This window comes from Gobius niger (genome assembly GCF_951799975.1).
Source record: "Gobius niger genome assembly, chromosome: 9".
NCBI classification, from domain to species: domain Eukaryota; kingdom Metazoa; phylum Chordata; class Actinopteri; order Gobiiformes; family Gobiidae; genus Gobius; species Gobius niger.
The window spans coordinates 22935815-22953502 of NC_136860.1; the positions used below are offsets into that span (position 1 = coordinate 22935815).

Consider the following 17688-nt stretch of genomic DNA (forward strand, 5'->3'; position numbering starts at 1 on the left):
GTGGCAGGGGGTCAGGGGTGTGAGAGTGGATAGTGAAAGCGGCCTTTGTGTACGGTGCAGAGCCCCCTGTTGGAGCCTCTCCTCAGTGCAGGTTGCCCCGTCCTGTGGCGGGGGATCACAGTTAATAACAGTGTGGAGCGCTGTCAGAGGCACTTAAACTGATGCTGGGCAGAGTGAGCCTGACTGCGCCACATACCCAGCCTCCTGTCTCCGAGAGTGGACCACTGCAGTCAGACAGTCAGGGAGAGGGGATGGAGACATGGATGAAGTTATCTGACAAAAATATTTGTGACATCTTTGGACAATAAAAATATGCAAGTATGATTTCCCGGAGCAAAGCCATGATTTACTTGCAGCTTTTTGTTAATCTGAAAGGAAAAGGGAGTTAAAGATCAAACCTATAAGGCTTATTTTACTTTTCTCTGCCTGTCAGACAACACTCGTGCTCCTGTTCACCGCTACACTTTGTGGCTGAAATAATTATTGGCCCTGTCTATACCAGACCATGGCTTAATGCGCTCCTTGTGTCATTCAAACTGACAGAATCAGGTTGAGAACTGACACAAGGTCACTAATTTTTCTTTGAGGATGTTCTTCTTTCCTTTTGGACTTAACACTTAAAGCCACAACGCGGAGCATTACAGGTTATATGTGCCTTCCTCTTATGAGCATCTAATCTGTTTCAAACTCTCATAAATCATTAAAAAAAATATGAAATGTCAGATGTGCTCCTAATCCAACAGCAGGTTATCAAAATAAACCATTTGGAAGAGTTTGGCTACTTTTTCAGAGGGATGAGCTGGAAGCTACATGTCCGGTCTGAGAAGCCTACTTACCGTGAAGACGCATATTTTTGATGTATTTTTCACCAATACTGGTAATGGAATAGATTATTGTATTTTTATTCTGTTTTAATTGTATGAAATGGCAAGAAGTAATAACTTTTTGTGTCAGTTGGAAGCTTGGTACTATATATGAGGAGCTGAATGTACAACAAAGCACACCATGTTTGTCATCTCACATAAATGTTCAGTTTGAGTTCTTTCTTGTTGACGTGACTCATGTTTAAACCTTATAATCTTTTTAATAACAAGCAGAAAGTATCTTCCATTTCCGATGCTAAAGAGAGCCACAACGCTGTTCCCAATCATGACCATCAGATGTTATCTAACTCTAAACAATGTAGGGCCTTATCTGATCTCTGCTCGTAAACCTCTGCATTAGGACCATCCCAGGAACCGACCAATCGCAGCACCGCCCCATCCTCAGCGCCATTTTATTTCTGCGCCAAACAATGAGTGGTTGGACGAACTCCGCAGCTCCGTCTGTCTTTCTGTCTGCCATCTCAAAGTCCATCTCTTCCCTGTTGACAAGATTAGATAACCCGGTTTTAAAGGCAGGAACAGTGTTTGTCCAGTGCCTCCTCTCTGGCCTAATAGAGTCTGATCTAATGGCTGATAGCAGCGCGATTGTTGACAGTGGTGACCCGCACAGTGTCATGGCAATGGCCAAACAATACAGCAACACAAAGCTGTAATTACGGGATAAATATCAGTGTCTTCGCTTTAAAGTGGCTGCAATAAATATTGTACTAGGCTTAAATTACAACCATTATCGCATGTGTTGCTTAAGATCAGATGAGTTAATGGGCCCAAATGGGTGGAGATGATTCCGCCACGTTATCTCGGCCATTAATATGGAAACAGCTATCTCAATGCAGATAAACGTTTATTTACAAACACTATGAATATACCCTATGAATTCGATAGTTTACTTTTTCATGAATAAAAGAAAGATAAAGGAAGAAAGAAAGAAAGAAATAAAGAAAGAAAGAAAGAAGGAAAGAAGGAAAGAATGGGAGGAAGGAAGAAAGACAGAAAAAAGAAAGAAAGGAAAAAAGAAAGGAAGAAAGAAAGAAAGACTTTTCACATGCATTTATTTTCAATGTCTTACTCAAAAAACACCTCATAAAACCAATATTATTATTAATAATTAATATCACTTTAGAGTCCAAGAAAGGAAGAAAGAAAGAAAGAAAGAAAGAAACAAAGAAAGAAACAAAGAAACAAAGAAAGAAAGAAAGGATTTAAGGAAGGAAGGAAGAAACAAAGAAAGAACGAAAGAAAGAAAGAACGAAAGAAAGAAAGAAAGAAAGAAAGAAAGAAAGAAAGAAAGAAAGAAAGAAAGAAAGAAAGAAAGAAAGAAAGAAAGAAAGAAAGAAAGAAAGAGGGGAAAAAAGTTGGCCTAAACTTGCAATCTTGCATATATGAATAAAGATTTGTACAGTAATCAGACAGTGTGTTTCCTATACTTTAGAAATATGTGTACTAGCGTACTAGCCTGGGACCTTCTTGTATCTCCATGAGTGCCGAGAGGACTGAGTGACAACCAGGCAGAACACATGGTCCCTCCATAATGCAAACAAACATGCAGCATGTATACACAAGTAAAGACTAATAAGAAAAGAACACAAAGCTTTGAGGAGCAGCGTGTACCTGCTGAATCAACCGAGGCACAAAGCGCTCATCAGACATGAGAGAAGTTTTTTTTTTTTTTAAGTTCTTTATGTAATGTCTATGCTTGAAAGAAAAAAAACGACATGAGTGAAAGACTGGGCTGGTCAGGATTACAAATTGTCATGGGGCGGCCTCTGCAGGTAGTAATGGCAACCTAAGCTTTCACTTTCATCAAACTGCATGCTAGCAAAGAGACAGTACCATGAAGAATATACTTTGAACACAGAATTGCTAAGAATAGGTCTGGTAAATACATTCCAGGAAATACAAATCGAAGCAGAAGAAATAACCAAATTGTACAGGATTAAGTAATATAAGTATGTTTTTGGAAAGAATAATTGATAACTCATGTCTCCTTTAACTATAATAATTTAAAAATACTACTTACTTACTAATACTTTGAGTAACAACAAGGAGTGAATTAACAACATCCACTTCCTGTTTTTTAATCATTGTTAACACAGCCCAGTCCTACAAAACCTTACTTTGTCTACCAGCCAACAATGTCCTGCAGTAAATATACAGCATGGATTTTAATGAAATAAATGTTGATTTTTGAGGTTACTGGAAATCTCTGCCAGCTAATGTACATTATCAGCTGGGGTTATTTTAATTGACTTTGACTTGGTGAATGTGGGACTTAATTTAAAGCTTACTTGTTTTTTTTCCCAGCGTCAGGGAGGGCGCATTTCTGTGGCGCTCTGTTTAAACATCACTTCCTGTTCTCAATCCCCACGTCTGCTTATCCATCAGGTCATAAGCACGCATTTGTGTGTGTGTGGGTGCTGCTGGAGTCTAGTTGCACCTACGCCAGTCTCCCGTGGGTGGTGGTGGCGGCACACAGACCCTCTCACCTCAAATTATAGCCTAATCAGTTAGCCCATGGCCCACGCAGGAGAAGCCCTTCAGCAGACAAACAGAGAAACCCCCTCCCTCTCGAGTCCAACCTGACCTTGTCCCGGCTGAGACCTCAGTCTGAGATAAAACAGGTTCAGCTTTGGTTAAAGAAAAGTGTCCCCCACTTATACACTCCTCCTGTCCCGTCTGCATGGCCTCTCACACCGTCACACTCAACTAGTAAAAGGTCACACTACTCTTAATCGGACAAAAGGACAATCTCCTTATTCCTAAGGCTGGTTAAAGTGGGTTGGTTAGCAAAAGGTTTTCTAAGCAGATAAAAAAGGAGAACTATATTGTAAGGCGTAATAATACCATAGGCACTTCGACATCCGCGCAGTAAAGTTGAAGTGCTTCTAAGGTATTACGCCTTACAATATAGTTCCCCTTTTTATCCACTTTACTTGTATTGTGTAACTACGCTTCTAACTTCATTCCTGTTTGGCCCCATAGAGGAGAGGAGAGGAAACTTTTGCTAACACCGTCTGTGCTCTGTTTGCGTGACTGAGCGCACACGTAAAGACCAGACAGTTACGCATCAACTCGTCTAAGCTCAGGTAACAACATATCTCAGCATGTAAAAACAGTGGCCTGTTCCTTTAATGAAATATATATATGCTATATATATGCTGTTGGCACTAATATCAATCTGGCTCTTGCCTGCAGGTTAACTAACTTTGACTTTTCTATTACTTTTCTCTCAGTTCCAGATTTGTATTTCTCTATGGCTCACTTAATGTCATAATATAAAAATCGCATGACAGTGATAGTTTCACAAATGCTCCTCCGTGTGACTTTTGTAATCCTTTTGGCAGCTAAACCTCCTGACTCTAGGTTAATAAAATGCTCATGTGTTTCTGGCACTGTCTGCTCTGACTCACTCCATCCTGAAGCTTTCGTCATCTGCCATTGTTCAATTAATTAAGGAAATCATGACTGAAACTGCTTTTTTGCACATTTCAGTCCACATTCGTTTTGGTTTTGGGCTGTATTGGCAAGAAATGTGTCCATCTCAGGCAGATGTAAGACCTTAATGATTTTGTGATATACAGTATGTTGTGTCTTCTTTCGATATATTGTGTCGTAATTTGGCGATATATTGAGCAGCCCTTACAATAACATCAATATGATAACTGTGAAAATGGGTATACTAATACATCACCATAACAACAATCGAAATGTCCAGAAATGATCAGCTTTACCTTTTTAGGACTAAACGGTGACTGAAATGATTTCATTAAGTTTTGTTTGAAGAATATAAATGTGCGATGAAGCATCAATGAGACCACTTCACACGCCTGTGACACACTCAGTGTTTCCTCCTTCGGCTCCACAACACAAACGTTGTGCATTTTCTTTTAAAGACAGTGTTACTGCTGCATTGAGTTAGACTTGTTTTTAATTATATTTACCACAAAAGTATCGCTTGGCTTTTTAACCTGCCTCAGATCTGATCACATCCGATGAGATCATTTCTTGGGTGTTGTGAGATCTTCGACTGATTTTTGCTGGGAATTATTCATTGAGCGTTACAGTATATGAATCATAAGGTGAGCGGCAGAGCATGAACAGAGATGTTCTATAGATGATTTCTTTCTAAAAGTTAAATAGCAGGGTTGTGTCCTTTGACCAGTATATTGTCAAAAGTGACATTTGTGGAAAAACAACCTTTGTGTGCTGTGCATCTAATTATAAAGTCTTTATATTGAGGTTGTAGTTTACACTACTGGGACAGTATTACCCTCTGAAAGTTGGGGAAATGTGCTTAAAACTCAGAAACTTAGGTAAGATATGGCTGATGCCTATGATGATCTAAGTCATACAGTTTCTATATCATCTCATTGCATCAACACTGCAACCTTGGTGAACCTCTTGCCTTTTGGACAACAAAAGTTGCCCTTTTGAGCCATATACTACTGTACAGTATTTGTTAAGTGAATTTGCAATCATACCAAAGACAATTTGAAAGGTAATTGAAGCAGTTTAGACAGAAATCCAACTGACTACATAATTTAGTAGAAGTGTCACAAAGGCACACTTAACATTTTAATCTCTGAGGATGATGAACGCTATGTGCAGACAGGAGTGCTACAGGAGGTTATAGAGCTCTTTTCCTCCCTCAAGAGGGATATAACCTTTCAACAGCTTAGACTAGTCCAGTCACTGGCCTAAGTTCATGTGGAAGTGACCCTGAGGACCCCGCCCCCCCCCTTTAACCCTGTCCCGCTGCCGTCTGAACCCTGTGGAAGGGGAAGTGCGTGGGCCAGCTGATGCCGTGTGTGCTATGTTAACCCACACAAGGGCAACATAGCAATAACAAACAGGAGATCAGAGCAGCGCTGGGACCTCTGACCCCAGCGGCTGCCTGATCAGTATCGAAGTGACTCGGAGTGACGGGCGACATGGGTGTCCCTGTGTTTTTAATCATTCACTCCTTTAAGGCAAATCAAAGAGAGAGACAAGTTTCCTCTTCGTTGTGTGACAGTAAATGATTGACAGTTATTTGAGTCCCCAAGTCCCGCCCTCAGGATGCTCTCGAGAGGGATAACTAGGTCACATCCGTTTTTCTTGTTTCATGGATATTGCGTCGTCTGAGATAAGACTCCTATTTCCAGGTACAGAGCTGCGTACCAACCAAGTGGTAAGCCAAAAGATATTTTCTCACAAACTTGAGCTTCACATTTTTGTTTGTGTCCTGTTTGTAAAATTATCGGTTCATCTATGCCAGTGGTTCCCAACCTGGGGGGGGGATCCGAGGGTCAGGTCATAAGATACGTTATACGTTAAGTGGGTTATATAGTGGAAAGTCATCAGATATGAGTAAGTAGAGATGACATGTAAAGAAAAAACTCTACAATGAATTTGTTGAAATATCTTAATTGGAGAAAAGGGGGAAAACGTTTGGGAACCGCTGATCTATGCTCTTGTTTTTGATTTTCAATAAAGTCTACCACAGCTTTTAAATGTAGTCGTTTTTTTTTTTCTTTTTTCTAAATTGTATTTGAAGAGGTCTATTGCAAACAGTGACAATTAACCGTGTCAATTTATCTTTTTTCAGCCAAGTCTATTTTTGTATAAAAATAATAATTTTGTCTCCTGTGGATCAAATCAACTCCTAACAGTTTTTAAATTGGAGAATTTTTTTTTGTGCAAATTTGTTGTTCTCATATTTTAATTGTGTAGTACAGTTTTGTTATTTTTTTGTTTTGTGTTTTTGCAACTAAATAGAAATAATTGTAAATAGTATATAAAAACGACTACAAATTCATACAACTTTCACCCAATTTGCTCTGATATTCTACTTCTCCTTGAGTAGAACTATTTTGAAGTAAACATTGATTTAGATATTTTCTATAGCTGCTCCTTTCAGTTTTGTTTTATATTAATCTTTTGGAAAAATGTCCATTCCAATAGCCATTTACCATTACACAACACAAGTAAACCAGAAATACACAGACCATTCACGTTTAGATGTTCTTAGCGTCCCACTCTGGAGCCTTCTGCCACTTCACACACCTCTGCAGACCATGAATAACACACCGTATCAGTTTCCATTACCTCCTCACATTAGGGGACTTTTCCTCAAGGTTTTTTTCTCGATTACAGTTTATTAATGCCGACAGGCTGACACAGACGGGGCGCTCGCTGAAGGAATAGCGCCCATTTGAACTGACTTTATGGGCTGTGACCTCACACTGTTGCCCCACTGCCTCTGCCTCTCAATACGGCTATTTGATAATTCAATAGAAATATGTTTTATGTTTTTTTTTTTTTTTTTTGCATTAGTGGCACTCTTAGTGGTCTCGAAATGAAACAATGAAACTTATTAGTATCGAAGGTGCTTGGACAGAGCAACTCCTGGTATTGTGTTCATTGGAAGTGAATCCCTTTGGCAGGTCAAGCACTATACGCTCTTTCCAAACCTCATTACACAGACTTGTGCTGTTTTGTTGCTTGTGGGCCCCATTCAAATCCCTCCCCTCCCTCTATATTATTTTCAAATGAGAATTAGATTTCATTTCTTTCCCTCCCCTGACGTGTTTATGTTATCATTTGTAAATCTTACTTGAAGTGGAGCAAGAGGCACAAGAGGGCTCACTCATACACAGTCTTAACGAAGTATTTACAGATAATTCTAACTGTCAAATACTTGTGCCCGATGACATAGTGCAGAGAGCAGCCCTCCCTGGTGCGTTTGGGCCGTGGGGTTTGATTTCAGGTAAGGACTTATTGAGAGAGAGAAAGGGAGAGAGGAGGGGGTGGGCGAGAGGCTGCCCCCCCATCCCCCCCGTGCCAGTGTGTGAGGGCCAATCAGAAGAATGAAGTGCAAGTGAAACCATTCGCTATCACATCCACCACAGCAGGACTTCACAAGCTGCTGGTCCCACTGACGGCGCTCAATGCAGTATTTTAAGGCAGTGGTTTTCAACTTGTGGATCAAGACCCAAAAGTGGATTTTCATTGGGTTGGGGACCTTTACCGAAAATCACCCTTAATGTGTTGTTTTGTTGGGTTGCTTCATAATCAACGTTTGAAGATCTTGTGGAAAATACACAACATGTTGATTGAAATAGAAAATGGCAAAAATTCTGTTTTATATAATTTATTTGGGTCATGGCAGTTGAGATCAACAGTGGTTCTCAACCTAAGGCATTTAATGATGATGATAATAATATTAATAATAATAGTTATAATAATAGTAATCATAACGAACAAGAAGAAGAAGAAGAAGAAGAAGAAGAAGAAGAAGAAGAAGAAGAAGAAGAAGTTGCATTTTGTGTCATTTTATAGAATGCTCTGACAAATTGTTTCTTTGTCTGGATTCCACCTGGGGGATGGAACATCTATGTTTGCAGAGCCGGTTCTTCCTATATGCAAACTACGCAAGGTGCGTAGGGCCCCCGCAGCCGCAAGGGCCCCGCATCTCAGTCAAACAACAGTGTTTTTTCACTGATTAATCAACACGTTGTTAGGGGGACAGGCTCTTCCAGTGCGTACTCACTCTCCGCCTACTTTTGCCACATATAACACCAAAATGGAGCAGTCTGCTGAAGTGAATGAGCAGGAGAGACATACCGCCTTCCCCCGTCACTTTCAAAGCGCGAGTGCTCGTCCGCTCGTGTCCCCGCTAGGCTGGCTGTCTCCTGGTGCTCGCTTCGCCGACCTGCTCCTCCGCGGCTGCACGTCACCCGTGTCCCGAGCGCTGCTCTCATGTTTTCTCTGCGCGGTCTCTGGGCTGCAATGGCCACACTCTCATTTAAACTCTCTTCTTATTGTGTCTGGTGAGTCTAGAGTATCAGGACAGTAGTTTGGCGAGTAGACGAGAGTAAAAAGCCGTTCTCCGTGGCCTTTTTGTGTAAAAGTGGAGTTGAATCCACAGGGTTCTCATGATCACAGTAACATACAGTAACTCTGGTTCTCTGAATGTGCACAGTCTATAACGAGTTGGGCGACTCACAGACTAATTCTCAGTGGTCAGACAGAAATAACCGTCAGGTGCAGGTTTCAGTTAGTTTTAAATCAGCGGTTGCCAAATTGTGGGTCAGGGACCAGAGGTGAGAGAATGACACAATTTGCTATTTACCATTTTAAAAAGTGGGGGAATTAGACTAGTAGTCGTCCTAAATACCAGTCTAACAGTGGTTTAGTGGTTAGTGGTTGTCACACACGGGGGCAGGGCCTCAATTGAGGTCTGTATGTTCCACTTCTGCCCTGCACTACTGCACAGTGGAACTGTTTTTGACCGTAAATGGATTCGCTCTTCGTCGAATAGCCATGGGACGCGCACTGTAGGGCCCCCGTGTGGATTTTTGCTTAGGGCCCCAGAAGGGCCAGCACCGGCTCTGTATGTTTGCATTCATTTAACTGGGATGCATTCATCGTTGAATAGGCCAATAAAAAGGCTATTTCAAATAATTTGGTCACAAGAAACTTGGCGCCAATAGGCCTGCACTTTCATGCTTTTTGCTGTTGCTGTTTGGGAACATATTAAGATAACCAACGATCCAATTATTAATTAATGTCATGGGCCATACAATGACTATTAAGTTCCATTAAAATCGAATTCAGGAGAAGCGGCAGTGACTGAATAGATGAGCCTTCAAATGGCTCACGATCGTAAGGTATCCATGTGAAAGAGACCGGGAGAAAAATGGTGTGAAGCAGCAATAATGGACTCAGGAGTCTTGACCCGCGCATGGAAGCAATTTGGAGAAACGCGTTTGAGAGTGCGTTAAAAAGACAAATTAATCCTGAACGGAAACGAGATACATCCTTTAAAAACAAGCCATTTACGCACTTAAGTCGCTGCGCTGCGCCACAGAGGAGCATTACCGGCACAAAGACACTTTCTAAAAAAATATATAAAAAAAAAATGAGTGGATGAACGAACAGGATGTTCGCTACACGTGGGTCCAATGTTGACTATAGGCCCTATACCCAATCAGGGAAACCACAAACAAAGACCTGCACAAGGTGATCTGTATTTATATGAGGCGAGTGTGTTTAATAGACTGTTTTAGTCTCTGCGGCTGTTGTTCGTTAGGCATTTGTTACTTTCACTTTTAATTAACGTGATTTTACGCATGAGACCCCGAACCCTAAAAACCCGTGAAACACACACAACTGCTTGTATTTGACTAGCATACAATGAGCATAATGTGATTATTATTATCATTATCATTATCATTATCATTATCATTATCATTATCATTATTATTATTATTATTATTATTATTATTATCATTATTATTATTGTTATTATTATTATTATTATTATTATTATTATTATTATTATTATTATTATTATTATTATCAAAGAAGAAGAAGAAGGTGCTACATAAGATCACATTATTATGCAAAACTACAGCTTGCTTTTACGCATTGGATGTCTTATAAATCAGTCATTTTAACTCTTTTTTTTAACTCTTTTTTCCCCCTTTCTTTCTTATTTTTAGGTCACTGGATTTGCTGATAAAGAAATAGGCCTAACTTTTGTTTGTATTTTGTTATTTTTATTAACAAGCAACAACAAAAAAATCGGAGCAATGACAGCTCAACTTTAATCTTATGGCATCAACCATGTAGCCTAACTTTCTGTGTTGCAAAATCTTTCATGTTGTTGGTGCATTAATGCAAATGAGTAGACATGCCTATACTGTCTGTTACAATAATTTAAAAAAAAAAAAAAAGACAAATAAATCACAAATGCAAAATATGTCTTCCTCCTATCGCATTTTTATTTTACGCAGTGCTTCAAAAGTTGTTTCCTTGGCCTTTTGCTGCAGCCTGTCTCTCGTCTTCACCACAAAGCCGCGCTGTTTGCACAAACCATGTCTCTGCTTCACTGCCTGTTATGACACCAGATTCAGCATTCGAGTCTGCAGTCTCACGAGTAAACACCTGTGTGCAAATCAAGGAACGCGGAGATTTGTTTTTCTGACTTCTTTTATTTTCTTCTTCTTCCTCTTTATTTTATTTTAAGGAATATAATATAATAGGCACGCCTATATATGTGGCCGTACAGATAACTTCGTAGGCTATGTAATGGTCTACAATCAATTTTATTTATTAATGTTTGGTTTGTGATCCAAGCCAGATGCATTCTTGTCTAAATGGCTGTGCTGACTTCTTGAATTTGAAATGAGTTTTGTGCCGGAGGTCTGCTCTGTTTAAACTCATGGGATTGCTGTATAAATTGGTCTGCTCCCGGAATGTGATATGAATAAAAGCATGTTATTCTTTTGATAGTTGGGGGAGCTGTCACGTGGGTAAACAGGGGGCGTTTGAGGCAGGCGTAAAGCTGACTTCCACGAGTTACCTGTAGCCTATAAGATCACCCCCTATTGTGACTGTACTCATTTAGGTCAGTATTCTCAGGTGACATGAGGTGAAAATCACACAATATCGTCGTCCGCCTCTAAGAATAAATACAATTTAAACACATATATTGTGTTACATTTTAACAAGAGATATTTTTTTGGAAATATTTCGGAAGCTTCTTACGCAACAGGTCATCAATTATTAAGATGGGCACATCTTTTCAAATTAGCCTGTAGAATTCCCCACAAAATGAGACAACCAATGCTTTTTGAAATCTTATGAAGAAATGACATTGCGTAGGCTGCTTTTGCTTCTAATAATCAGATGTAATTTGATTGTTTTAAACGATGTTGTTCTGTTGTTAGTTGGTCTTAATTGACGCGCATTTGTCGGTGCGTAAAAGTCACACCCAGCTGTTACAAAGTGGTGAACTTTCAGAATAGCACGAACACCATTTTGCAGGTTTACTTAAAATTCAATAAATGTTTCCTGATGATTGGTTCGGCTTTGTTCTGATCGGCTTCAAAGATCAAGATTACCTGTTTTGCAGAATAAGAACAGGCCTGTTTCCAGCTGAAGTTAGAGCTAAAAGCACAGCTGGCCGCTGTCCATGAGCGCTGCCTGCATCCACTGAAAAATATCCTTGCCTTCAGGATATGATGCCACATGGGGCTGTGTATGGTCTGTCCATGCAGTCTGATGCCGCGTCTGTCGTACAGCAGCTCTCCACAGCGAGGCCAAGCTCCGCGCGCTCTGGTACGCTCCTCGCGCAGTGAGTTGGAGTTAGAGTCAAACTGCTGCATATGTTGATGTCGAAACCTGTGGCTTCATGTTAGTTACTCAATTATCAAAAGCATGCACTCTCAGTGTCAAGGAAATGGTGTGATAAGCAAGAGTCTAAACCTTTTCTTACACACTTTAAATCCATTTTGATATGAAAACCTATTCACTAAAAAGGAAAATAGCCGTGCCATTGTTTAGCACTGTCAGCATTAATGGTACATCATTTTACTTTTTGCACACCATCAGCTACAAAAAACAAAGAAGTCACAAAAAAATCCACACCAATATTCAAGAAATAGAACAGTTGTATAATATACACAGCTAAGTGACATCTGTCTATCAAACTCCTGGTTAATGATTACATCAAATCATCGCATTGCGCTGCTGCGCGCAGGACATCTTCACACCGCACTTAATATTAGTATTAGGCTATTCATTAACGCGCATCAGGACATGGACTTCAGCTCATGGTATTTTATCTATGGGATGATAATGATAAATGTGGAACTATTAGAAGGAGATAATGGCGCGATAAGTTACTGCTGCGCCAGCCACAAAGTTTCTAATGGCCAGAAAGTAGCAAGAGAGTGAATACGTTATATTATATGTCAAGGTCACGGCGATGCAGCACAGGGTGGCGTGCTGTTTACGTCTTTGGTGAAGTGGGACAAAAAGAACTCATAAAAGGTGTCAGGACAAAAGTAAGACTCGGGAGCTATCAATGAATACATAAAGAATGTCGCATGCCTCTGTGTGAGCGCTCTGTGCGCGTATTAGTCCTGCCCACTGAATGTGTCATATAGTTTCCCAACGCCCCCTTCCTCCCTCCGTGGCTTCCTTCCTCCAGCCTTTGTCTCTCCTCCCTCTATCAGTCAGCCAGTGCGCCCGTTGGCACAGGCGAGATTGAAAGTGACACGCTCTGATTACAGCCCAGCAATTTAGCACCGGCAGAACTTTCTTTTACCGGCACAACTCCGCGCTCGCTTCACAGTCTCGGCTAGGGCTTTTACGCGTCTGTTCTCTTCCCCGTTGTTGGCATTTAGTTTGCGCTTCATTTTCGCGCCTGGGTTTCCACTGATGACGAGAGACCGTACGCCTCAGTAGAAGAAGATTTTATAAGAGGAAGAATTTGCGCGTAGAGACACACGGGACACTCGATTTTTTTCTCCCCCCCATCACGGCGCATCCCACTTCCAGCTGTCACCCTCTACTTTTGCTGTGTTGTGCGCGGTAGACGCTTGTATAGAGCAACAGGGGTGTCCTGACTGAGTGAGTTGTCTGAGCGTCCGGGACATCCAAAGCCCCGAGGAAGCGTCCAGCCCTGGATTCATTACTGTTGATCAATGGACAGAGCTTTCTCAGCGGTCAGCTGCGACACACTCACCCCGTGAACAGTGAGTAGCCCACACGGACACACTCTTTCTCTCTCTCTCTCACTCACACACACACACACACACGCACACACACATACGGCCGGAGCTGCAAGTGAAGCAACAACGAAAACTGTCAAAATAGCGGATACAATAAGCTTTAAACGTTTTATTTAGTTTTATTTTCTCATTGTCTTTCACCTGGGCTAAAATGAGGGGGCCTAAGTTAACTATTTAACTATTATAAACTACTATTTTTTTAATATGATTGTTACTATTGCTATTATTATTATTATTATTATTATTATTATTATTATTATTATTATTATTATTATTATTATTATTATTATTATTATTATTATTATTATTATTATTATTATTATTATTACTACATATTCTATATCTATTATTATGTGGTTGATAGGCCTATGTTTGATTCAATTGAGGTCCTGAATTGAATTATGAATATCCTAATTAGTTCGGGTACTACATTACTAAAGGTACTTTTTGTGTTAATTAAAGACGTTTTAAAACTTGACAATAAACCCAAATCCTTAAACGGTAAAAGGCACAGTTGAGCTGTTAATTAGGCCTACGCTGTATTTAGCCGGTGTGGTCTACTTTGAAGATACGAGGCCTCTTCGTTTTCTACACCTCACATCATTTGGACATTTCGACTTTTGTTGTAGTGGCATCAGTGAATGAAATATGACGGTGCTTTCATAAAAAAATAAAAATAAAATCTTAAGATGATAAATAAACCCATGATTTTTCAGATCTAATGAGCGGACTCTCTGCTCGTCACGCGCGCATAGACGTGGGGGCAGTTGACAAATAGGCGACTTTGGAGACGGTGCTCGTGAAAACTGGTGAAGGCCGGAGTTAAGTGAGAGACACAAACCTGAGCAGCAACTGTGTAAACTTAAAACACACACAGGCTGTGATCCTGGACCTGCACACTGGGGTAAAAAAAAAAAAAAAAAAAATCTGAAACAAACTGGTGAGGACCGTTGATCACCATGAACCTAAACTTTCACGGCCAAGGGACGTGTTACAACCCGTTCTTCCTGACCTTTAAAAACAGCGACTAAGTGGCTCAGTTTCCGTCTGTTTCACCAAACCAACGCGCACTCCTTCTTTGCAGCTTCGCTTATAAATAAATAAATAAATAAATAAGATTATGTGCGTCCGATCACAAACAGTAAATTTACTTCAAAATCTTATGTCAGATCCATTACAATAATGATAATTACAAAAAAGGAAATGTGAAACCATGGAATAAAACTATGATGCGTCAATGAGTTTGACGACGAAATATAACGTCAAGCACGGTCACGCGTTTTCCTTCCCCTCTGAGCCAATGGCCCAAATTGAAATCTTTTTAGTGGTCTATGCCGTGGGGAAAAATTGGCTAAATTCATCCCAGTAAGATTACTGTGCACTGTTACCTGCAGGTCTCAGCGCGCCTTTTAAAAGTTACGCACAGATTTGTTTTTGTTTTGTTTTACAGTATGCACTTTTACACACCGTTTCGTCGTCATGAAGTCATAAGTGGAAAGGCTTTTGTAGCTCCATGGTCACTTATGACTTTATATTTCTCTCTTCTCTTATTGCCATTAATACATCATAGCAAGGTGATATTCTTCCAAGTTCTTGTGGCTTAACTGCACAAAATTGTAAAAACTTTGACGTGTATAATAATAAAATCCATCCCTCACTCTGTATTGATAAACGTGCAGCCTTGACCTTGAAGCCCCATGTTTATGTGAATGTCATGATCAGGTGGCAGTAATAAAGGTGTGTCCCGAACATCAAATAACCAAGCCTCGCTAAAGATGCTTCCTTTGCTCTGTCCACGGCTGCAGCCGATGACATTTACAAAACTCCCGAGACGTGCAGAGCGTCCAGACCTGTCCTCAGTGTTATTGCAGCTTGTCCCTGTTTCCCCACAGTTATGCTCATTCTGGTGAAGCTGGTGTGAGCTGCGGTGCACAGGGTTTGGCCACGCAACGTATGTGGAAGTGTGCAGTTAGTCATACTTACTTGCTTTACATAAATGATGAGGCAGCGAGAATGGCGTTAAACATGGCAAAAAGGCTAAGATTTGAAAGTTGTCTCAGTTCCAATTTTTTTTTTTTTTAACCTAAGAAAATGAGGTTTTGGCTCCGTCTTTCAATCTTCTTTATTACAGCATCTAAACCTGGAATGACTAAAAACTAAATCTATATATTTCCCTGTTTTTTGAAGATATTTAGTTTGCCAAATCATACATATTTTTTAAGGCGTTTTATCGAGTTGTGTCCCTGTTGATCATTGATTCTTGCATTTAAACTCACTCAAACCTATAAAGTAAATTTGAATGCAAAAATATTCCTAAACAATACATTTTTATTATTTGCATATTACCCATATACACATCTGCAAACCGTGATTGTCTGACTGCGTTCGTCATTGCCAAATAGATAAATGAAATGAGATGGGAAAGGGAATCTTGTCGCACTTTAGCAAGCAAAGAGGGGCCAAACATCCTCAGTCCAATCGACAACTTTAAAAACCCGTATAAGAGCTGAGATGACTGAAAGGAAACATGTTTTCGTCAGGCTCAAATGATCCATCGGCATACTCGGTGACAAACTGGTGTAATATAAGAAATACTTACAACTATGTCCGTGTGTGTGTGTGGTCCTTAAAGCGTTGGTGTATGTAGCTGCTAATGTGGTTAGCGTGGCAAAAGTGTCTGTCTGTAAGTTCATAGACTCTTTAACTGGAAGGGCGAGGCCATATAGCTGCTGGTTTCATCCTGTAATATCAGATCAGATGTTTACGAGGAAGCCTTAGAGAAAGGTTTGCCTGCAGAGAAGCTCCGTCTATTAGCTGTCATTTGCCCCAAGTGCATGGGTGTTAAGCTTGAGCACTCTTGTACATGCGGACTGGGTATTTTTTTTCTTTTCTTTTTTCGGTAAAGTTTGAGAGTTTAAGTTAGAAGAAGAAGAAGAAAAAAAGAAGGTTTTTCCTCGCACCCGCTCTGCCCACATCACAACAGTAACACATCTGATGGCCATAAACGGAAGATTCCACAATAATGCAACCTTCCCTAACTGCAATCATTTCTCATAAACAGCCACATAAAAAGAGTTCATTTGGTGCTCAGACTCAAGAGGACAAATGCGGCATCCATTGTTTCACAGCCAGTGTCTGTTCCCTCAACCCACGGCGTGTCCAACGTCTGGCTCTGGAACCGGCATTTGGGTCAGGATTTAAGCTGGAGATAGAGACCCAGCCTTAATCGCCCAACGTTCCCTATGCCGTTCCTCTATCTGTGCGCTTCAAGAGCCAAGTATTAACCAATGGCCTGATAACGAGACCATAAAAGTGTGGGGAAGAGCAGGACATTTTCCTATAGGTGACGCCTCTCGCACCAGCCCCCGTTATCAGTGCTAATAATGCCCTCAGAGGTCACGCTCACTGTCTGCTGTGCATGCTCAAGTCGCACACTTTATTACTGGAAGGGAGATAGGAGGATATCTACTCTCCCTCTCCTCTGCACTCAAACAAGTCGATAGATTTTGTTGGTTTTATTTATCTTATTCTTAAACAGGTCATATCAAAAATCTAGTTGGTGTTATGTGACTTCAGCATTGGGAAAAGCAGTGGTATGGATGAATCTATATCAGGAAGCATGTCATTATTATAGCATATGTATCTGAGAGCAACAATCATGTCATAGTTTAGACTGGCTCGTAATTACATGTTTGTGTCAATGTCTTTGGAGTTGGGACTTATTGTTTATAGGTGCATTTGCTTATCCCAATCCCGCTCTTTTATTTGGCAGGGTGTGTCCGCATTTTTCGCTCGCTGCAATCTCGTCTTTGGCCGTCGCGATGTATTTGTTATGTCTACAACATGTAATAATGTGGAATTTGATAGTGGCTTTATCGTCCAAACAACCAAAAAAAAGTCATTGTGCAAAATGCTGTTTTCAACTTTGCAGTTTGTCACACACGGCTCATTTTGATTGATTTAGCTGTACCTTATTAAAATCTGAATAACATTTTCAAATTCTCAGATTTTGTTCTTAGATCCTGGGAAATGAAAGGACTATATCTTTACAATTGCCTTGAAGTAAAAGGTACACGTGATTTTTACTTAATATTACTTCCGATGCTATAATGCCAGTGTAAGAATTACTTTTACACAAGGTGAAGTGTACACATTATGGAGAAAGTAAGTAAAACAAAGTTGTACGTTGATGTTTTTATGTTCTAATTAAAACATTAGTATCATAAAAAGAGGGACAGATA

At 40.3% G+C, this 17688-nt stretch overlaps 2 protein-coding genes across 2 annotated transcripts in view; one reads left to right on the top strand and one right to left on the bottom strand.

The window, feature by feature from the left end:
• The window catches only part of plcl1 (phospholipase C like 1), a 258431-nt gene that overhangs the window by 95914 nt on the left and 144829 nt on the right, over nucleotides 1-17688 (bottom strand). The gene's annotated exons all lie outside the window — the stretch shown is intronic.
• Nucleotides 13232-17688, top strand: part of satb2 (SATB homeobox 2) — a 32448-nt gene continuing 27991 nt past the window's right edge. The window contains exon 1 of the mRNA XM_079563564.1: nucleotides 13232-13411. The gene's annotated coding sequence lies outside the window, so the exon portion shown is untranslated. The remainder of the gene's footprint in view (nucleotides 13412-17688) is intronic.